The sequence below is a fragment of the Trichechus manatus genome, unplaced genomic scaffold (assembly GCF_000243295.1).
Source record: "Trichechus manatus latirostris isolate Lorelei unplaced genomic scaffold, TriManLat1.0 scaffold00029, whole genome shotgun sequence".
Taxonomy (NCBI): Eukaryota; Metazoa; Chordata; class Mammalia; order Sirenia; family Trichechidae; genus Trichechus; species Trichechus manatus.
Window position 1 is genome coordinate 8028554 of NW_004443965.1, and position 8525 is coordinate 8037078.

Here is an 8525-nt window from a genome sequence, read left to right on the forward strand (position 1 = left end):
GACAGGTTTCAGCTGAGCTTCCAGATTAAGACAGACTAGGAAGAAGGACCCAGCAGTCTACTTCTGAAAAGAATTAGCCAGTGAAAACCTTATGAATAATTAGGGTAGATATATGTAAATAGTGAATCCTAGCATTTAAACCCTAGGAGAACTAACATCTTAATTTTGGTGGTAAAGAAATAGTAACTTTCAATAGTGTGTATCATCTTTAGAGAAATTCTGTAAAAAGTTAATGAGGTCCAAAGATGTTTGAAAACCTTAGAACTCATTTGATAAGATCTGAGCAGGTTTGTTTCTTAAGGCACAGACCTCTCTACTATAGCTTACATAAATTTTAAAATTCTTGACAAATTGTATTACATACCATAATTTTTATTGAAGACTAGAGAGAAGAAATGCCAGTTTGTGCGGTATAAATCCAGAGACCTCTTTTTGCTTCCCTCTTTGCTTACAGATTCCTAATACCTTCCTTCTATTCCTTCCTGCTGGGAAAAGTTTTACATATGTAAGGTTAATAATTTTACATTCATAAAGGCAAAAATCCTTAACATATAAATTTTAATAGAGGTTCTATGCAGTCCATAAATTTTGAGGGAGGGAGGAATCTGTTCTAGTGGTCTTGCAGCAGTTCATAATAATATATTGCTGAGTTTTATACTTGTCATTTTCTTTCCTGCAGTGACTGAAGCAAGGCTGTGTGACATTCCATGTTGGAAAGAAAAAACAAAATTGAATGCTCTGAGCTGGAACGTAGGATCTATAGCCTTGTCTGTGGCCCAAGACCTTGGCCTTGTGTACAAAAATGAAGAAATATTGCAGTAGCAAAGCTGAACATCTTAACACTAGCCATCTCCTGCTAGATCTCCTCACTCAGCATCTAACTATAAATACATGTAAAGTTACATGTATAAGGCTATATTTTTATTTGCTTGCTTCTAGAAGAGAAAAAAATCAACTTTGAATTACAACTAGGAATTGATGCTTTAATTTTTGGAAACCTTTTCGGAATTTTTAATTTACTATAGTCCAGCCTAAGATCCTCAGTTGTATCAGGTTTTGTGCACAAAAGAAAAGCACAATAGTTGAACGCACACGGGGTATGTGCTTTCTGTGCACCAGATATCTGAATGGGGTTCTTTTTTCGGGCCTACAGTCAAATCTGTGCCCAGAATTTTTTGACTTTTTTGCTTTGTATAATCAGAGAATTCATTGCTGCTGATTTCTATATTGATTCATGTTGTCATGTAAAGTGTCTCTTAAATAACTGAGGGCTGTCAATAACCTGTGATTTTGCCTTTTTTATAGTCTTACTCCCATGAAGAACCTTGGTTCTGATGGAGAAAGTGTGAAAAGCTTTATTTCTTCCCCCAGATTCTTTATATTTCTATTGTATTTTTTGTTGTGTACTGTGTGCTGCAGAATTTCTTCAGTTTGTTACAAACACGGTTTGGTAATTCCTAAACTGACTCTGCCTGCCTCCAAACAGAAACTTCTTTGCAAATCGTGTGGGTGTAGACTACTTTTGGTAAATGGTCAGGATGAAATGAGCTTATGATTTCCTGAGGTTTTAAGACTATGTGATGTTACTTGTTAAAGCAAATGAGACTCTTTGAGTTTGACAATGGATTCAATATTTCTAGCATTCAGTAAAACAGGTATGTTTGTTAGTTCTCCCATTTTGGGTCGGTTTAAAGATGTGTGGCAACATATGCATAGAAAATGTGTGAACATTGTGCCTATTTGCCTCTTGATCAGAAACTGCAGCAGAGCAGTAAAGAATTCCACTTCAAGCTGAAATGCTTCCCTTAGTTGCTGTAAGAACTTAAATGTAAAATACCTTTTTTAGTTTTAGGTCTCTGTGAAAACCCTTGAAGCGTGGAGTTCAGGCAAAGAATGGTACTCACTGAAGTAGAAATGACAGCCCACTTCAAGAACAAGATTGTACTTGTAAACAAATGTGTTTCTATAAATCAGAGGCATTTTGTAGATGCTTTGTTGACTTACTCATCTCTGTAGAAACACAGAAATCAGACCCATTTTGTAAAGCAGAAAGCCATGTCACGTGGAACATGTCCTGTATATATTTCATACATGGTAATGGAGTCTTAATGCTAAATGCAAGGTGATAATTTAATGATGGGATTAGTCTGATTACTTAATATGCACAATCCTGGAAGTGAATTACTTGCATCAGATATAGTGGTATTTATTATTCTGTACAGAGAGAAAAATGCATATAAAACATGCTTACATTACATGCACGCAAATTTCATGCTCCATAAATCTTTTCTATTTTTTAATTTACCTTTCTCTAAATGATGTGCATGGAATATGCCTTATTGCAGAAAAATGCTGTTCATAATTTGACTATGTGGAAAAGTGCCTCTATGGTGGTAATGCTAGTAAGGCAAATAAGACAAATTATCATATCAGTTTACTACATCACCAGTTAACATTTTATATTGTGATGTTTAAAAAGAGAAAAGTTTATACCTCAAATGTGTATTTTATTTTACAATCAGCTGTGGGGTTGGGATGGGAGCGTGGGAGGGCTTGGGAGGGAAGGTTATTCACCATAGCCACTGATGGGAATCTTCAAAAAAAATATGCCGACTATAAATGTTTCTCTGTTTGCCATTTCTGATAACTATCGTGAACACAGATAAGAAGTTTTCATAATTAAATTGGATAGCTTTATTTTACAAAGGTATGGAAAGTTTACAAAGCAGTATCTAAATCTAATTATCATTAGTTGCATTTGCACTAAAGGTGATGATGTACTTTTGCAATTTATTCTGTAAATAAAATGATTACACTAAAAATATTTATATTTAAAAAAGGAAGAAAAAAAATACATTTTACGTTTAGAGAGCTGCACTGGTACTTCACTAGAGGGAATCCCACCCACTCAGATTTAGAAATGAGGGAGACTAGGAAAAGTTCAAAAGAGGGCAATACCTGGAGAGATACTGGCCTTTCAGATAGTATTCAGAGTCTCTAGAATTATTTTCATATGGCTAATTCCTGTATATGAAGCATCTATGATGTTTTCTCTTCCATAGATACTTCCTATTTCTCTGTCCCCAAGCCAAAAAAAAAAAAAAAAGCCATTTACTCTCTTTTCTACTCAGTTACACTTTTGTGCTTTGATAGAAACTTCAAAAATATTGATGATGAAAGGGTTTTGTCCCTCGTGCCTACTGTACAGGACAAGAGAGCACAGTGTCTCATTTGGAATTTAGGACTCCTGATATTGAGGTGTTCTTGTTAAGAGAATAAATACAGCGCTTTGTTTTGGATTGCCGTGGGGGCAGCCAGACCGAGGAGGAATGTCTGTGAGAGATGTAAGAGTGCAAAATAAGGAGATGGAGAAATGCAGTTCCCATTTTCTCAGTTTTATCAACTAATTTGTATACATATACAACATCAGTATCAGTTGCTATTGAGAAAATTTTAGCTGGGCTGAGCTGGTTCTCCTGTGAAATTGTGCTGGTTATGTTTAAGCTTTTCGGTTGTTTGTTCAGTTTAACACTTTCCACCAGTATTTAGTCAGAGTTGTACAGATGTATTTGGATTGTTGTCATTGTTCATCTACAGACTCAAAACCGTAATCATTTTAAAATACCTTGGGAGTATGTAGAGTGTAACTATTCTGTAATAGCTTTATGATTCTGATGATGTTTTTAAAAAATAATAAAGTTGGATCTTCCATGTTACAATCACAAAATTAAAACCAGTATTTAAAAGTGGAAAAAGTATTAAAATATTATGGACAAATGTGCTTGCTTGATTGTGTTTTCTTAACACCAAGGTACTGCCCTACATAATCCTCAAGTAGATAAGAGGCAGGAATACTCTGATGGCGTTTTCTTCAAACTGTAGGTTGTAAACCAATTAGGAATGAAGAAAACTATTGAGTTGCAACCTAATTGTTTTTAAACAAAACAGAATGGAATGGAATATATCAGAGTACATTGCATGTAGTAAAGGTAAGAATTATTTTGTGAGTCTTTTGTCATGTATATATAGATGTATATATAGATGTGTAGTAGATTACAATGTAAAATGAATTTCTTATGAATCATAATTAAAAAAAATTTTTTTTTTAATTGCTAGGCTATGAAGCCACATACAGTTGGGTATTTCTAAAACGAAAGCACGCTGTCAGTTAATATGTTGTTGTTAGGTGCGATCAAGTCGATCCTGACTCATACAGCAGATCAAAATACTACCCGGTCCTGCGCCATCCTCACAGTCATTGTTATGCTTGAGCCCATTGTAGCAGCAGCTGTGTCAATCCATCTTGTTGAGGGTCTTCCTCTTTTTAACTTGAAAGGCATGAGCAAATTTTCTTTCCTAGTGTTCAGAGCTACACACTGTCCAAACAATATGGCCTCTAAACACAAACCAGCTACTTAATCTGGTGGGACACTGGAGGAGAAATCTGGCTGTTGTGTTGGCTTTATTGATAGAGAAACAGTATGTGGTCTTCATCGCGTGATTTTAACCCTATGCAGTTTTTGCCTTAGGCTTGACTTTGGAATATGACCTGCAAATAAGCTGTAGTCCTGTTTAGCTATTTCAAATTGGTTTATTATAGCATCTTCCGGACTTTCTTGCCATTGTTTGAACTTGATTACAGCAGGACTCGTATTGTTAGCATTTGCACTGTCTACCCATGAATCCTCCACATCTGTATACTTTGACTAGCCTTGCACAAGTATCATAAAGGGAAGCTACTTTATTTAGCCTCTTTATTCTCTTTTGTCTTTTATGGATTTCTGCAAGTTGAGTACTAGAACAAATCTTGAAGATTTTTGATGTTACTAAAAGGTACCCAATCAGGTATTTCTCATCACCTGGACTTTGTTGAGATGCTGATTAAGGATGACTCCATTTAGTGTCTGTGCCAGCACTATGTGTACTTTATATCTTATCTAGCTAATTCCCTTACAACAACCTTGATAGGTGGTGGTGGTGGTTGGTGCCACTCCTATTTTACAGATGAGGAAACAGGCCAGGTTTCCAGGGCGTACCTGACTCTGAAGTCTGTTTTCTTTGCATTAGACTCGGCTACTTTTTAATGCCTTATGTATTTAATATGTAGGACATGATGTTTGGTGGGCTAAAAAGAGCCAATATGCTTCAAGACTAGTACTTTTTGTATGAGTCTTAGCCCTACAAACTTCAGTACTGATTTCACAAAATGCCAAATACCCATGTGTCTTATAAAATCCCACCAGATATAGGAAGGGAGTCAGATGAAATTTGACCACCACCATTTGGTGCTTTAACTGTCTTCCTGCCAGGATTCTTCAGCTTGGATGAAACAAGGGACTCTGTTGTAAAAACCACTACAGACAAGTCGAAGGAGGGTGTTTATCTTAGATTTTTGAACTGAAGGACGAGAATAGCTATCACTGCTTTGTGAGCCACAAAATGACTACTGAGGTATCAAGTAAAGCAAACTTTGTATTCACCTCAAATCTTTTTACTGTGGTTCTTTTCTATTACTATTCCTTGGAGTTGGGAGGCCTAAGTGGCAGCAGGAGATCTTTGTGGCAGCTGAATCAAGATGTAGCTGACATCCAAACTATTTGGGCAATTTGGATATCACTAATTCTCCAGCACCGAAAACAATTTTATTGAGCACCTACTACTTGCCCTGTGGTTCTAGGACTGGGGACGATGCAGCATAAGTGGAACATCTGGCCTCCGTTGCTTTTGTCTGCTCCCTTTTATAGTGTGCATCTCTACAAGATGCATCCTATTATCACCTTCTGATTGGATGCTTTCACTTAACGGTAGATGTCATAACCAAGCTTTTTAGAAATGTATGTAAAATAAGAGGAAATAGGCTTTGCAATCAGAGACATTTGAATAAAGTACATTGGACAGTAGACTTGGCAGCACTTGAGATGTACTGAAGTCTTTTGACTCTTCTCAGTTGTGTTCTCAAAAGGTAGATAGGAAGTAGGTTGTTGCTGTGTATGTTTTAACAAGTTCACCAACTTTTGTGCACATTGATAGCACCAAATTAATTGGTAAACTGCCCTACTCTGCTGATACGCATTTTCATTTCAAACTAAAATACTGTTTATCATCTATAACTTTGGCTTTTTGTTCCTAACATCCAATAGATGTTCTGTTGTCATTTCTAAGTCAGTTTCTCACCATGTTCCTGGATACCATATATTTAGCTTGATGAAACTGAAAGGGAATGAGAGAAGCAGAAGACTTGGAGTTTTTCTGGCTCTTTTGCTTGAATAGCTTTGATCTTGAGCAATCCACTTTAATGTCTCTTAAGTCTGTCTCTTCTGTAAAGTAATACAAAACCACCTACCATAGCCTCACCACAGGGTTGTTTGGGGGCTCCACCACATATGAGGCCATGTATTTTGAAATGCTTTGACAACTTTAAAGCACTATGGAAATGTAAGGAATTTTTTAGACAACTACATTTATTAAGCATGTACTACTATGTTCTAGGTACTGTTTTTAAGTGCTAGAGATAAGATGAGTAAGACACAGGAACAATGACATGAAGCAAACCCTGGGGCTTTGAGCAGAACTGTAAGTCACCTTGCTTATCTGGGGTTTAGCCACAGGGCGTTTCCAGTAAGGGAGAAGACTATGGAAAGGCGGAAGGCAGTTCCTGGCAAATGTTGAAGGCTACGCTAAGAAGTTTGATTGTTCTACCAGCTGTGGGAGCTACTCGGGTTTTTTTGGGGGGGAAGGGGTTAACATTATTGTTCTACACATCTGAGAAAAATCAGTGGGACTTGGTGCCTGATTTTATTTGGATATGGAAAAAGTCAGCTGTTAATAATGTCATTTTTACTTGTAAGTAATAATTCCTAAGCCAATGTCAGAAATGGGGAGGGGAGGACAGTTTTTAAAACTTGAAAAATGTTTGATAGTGCCTCAAACGAACTGCTGAGCGGTCCGGTCTGTATTTATAAACATGAGCTAAATGAGGAAGAGTTCAGAGCTGGAAAATCGGTGTAAAGCTGAGAGCCTCCTGAGTGATCTCGTTGCCTTCTCTTCCTCTTATATTCCGTTCCTCCTGCCACTGTCAAATTACCTGCCAGTATCATGCCCCTTGCTAACTATAGTTAATAGCGCCCTTATCTCTAGGGGTGTGTCCACACTCCTTAACCTCAGATTGATGTCCAAGGCCCCTTTTAATAGTTTGCTTTACCAGCCTGACTCTCCCTGGTCCTCTCTACAACTAAATCATCCCAGCCAGGTAAATTTACTCCATGTTACTCAGCATTCCGTACTCAAGTTCTAGAGAAATGCTCTCCTCTGTCTACACCCAAAACCCTACATCAGAGTCCCAGCTTCTGACCTTTGACTATACTAGCCCTCTTAACTTTCCTCTTCAGTTCTTATTGTCTGTGCTTTTCCCTTCATACCTGGATTTTTATATAACTACTGTGACATTGGTTGTTGCATTAATTTAGCAGCTAGAATAAGCTAGATTCAGTTTATCTGTCCAACTGGCTTGAACGCCTCAGCACACAGGGCCCTGCCTAAAATCAAGAGCAGTTTCGAGTGTTGTGTATGTTTGAGGCATGCAGGCAAATAAGTGATGAAAAAAGAATGCATAGGTTGTGAAAAAGGGCAAATGAAGCTGGGAGGGGTGAAAGGGCTTTTAACCTCAATGAGTAGGTGTATATTTGAAAACAGAAGGCATAAATGGAGAGGATAAAGCTCTCCAAGAAGGATATGGTAATCAAAAAAGGATGAGATCCAAGAGGAGAGACACCATTTTCTTCTTTTCCCCTAGGACTTAACTTTATAAAGAAATGCCATATCTTACAGCCAGGAATAGTGGCAGATGGGCAAAGGAATCAGAAAGCAAATGCTGTGGCAGCCCACAGGGGTCTGGCTGCAAAGAGTTAGCTGTTTAGCTGTTGAGGAGAGATGACGAACAGGGAGGTGATTGGTTGAGCCACCTCTGCTGAGCGTCCTTATGATGATCTGTGGAAGGTACTAGGCTGTTTCTTAAACTAAATATAATAGAAAAATGACCGTTGTGTTCTTGTTAAGAGAATAAATACAGCATTTCACAGAATATGTAGAACTAGATATGGCCTTAGCAGCCAGCTGATTCAACTGTCTCACTTTACAAATAAAGGAACTGAGAACAAGAGACATGAATAGCTTAAGGTCTCACAGCTTTAGTGATAGCTCAGACTGAATGGAGGTCTCAGTGTTCTTTCACATGACATGAGAGGCCTCAACACTGGCTTCCTCTTCCTGTTGTGAATGACTATTCTCTTTGATATAAGTGCTAATTATATTTATCTATTGTATCAGTCATTCAGTAAACATTGAGGGCTTTTAATTTTAAGGCACAGTACTAAAGTAACAATAAAAGACACAGTCCCTGCCTTCAAGAGACCCCAGTCTGGAGGAAAATGTGGGCATGATTTTACCACTGGAGTATAGAAAAAAAGATAAAATTTTATTTGTATGTTTATCATTTTTTGTGTGATGTGCATAATTTAGTGGAACAT

The 8525-nt window shown here is 37.4% G+C and overlaps 1 protein-coding gene across 2 annotated transcripts in view; it reads left to right on the plus strand.

The window, feature by feature from the left end:
- CERT1 (ceramide transporter 1) overlaps positions 1 to 3106 on the plus strand; it is a 136422-nt gene extending 133316 nt beyond the window's left edge. For both annotated transcript variants that reach the window (XM_004374491.2, XM_004374492.2), the window contains one exon: positions 680 to 3106. The gene's annotated coding sequence lies outside the window, so the exon portion shown is untranslated. The remainder of the gene's footprint in view (positions 1 to 679) is intronic.
- Positions 3107 to 8525: the final 5419 nt, after the last annotated feature.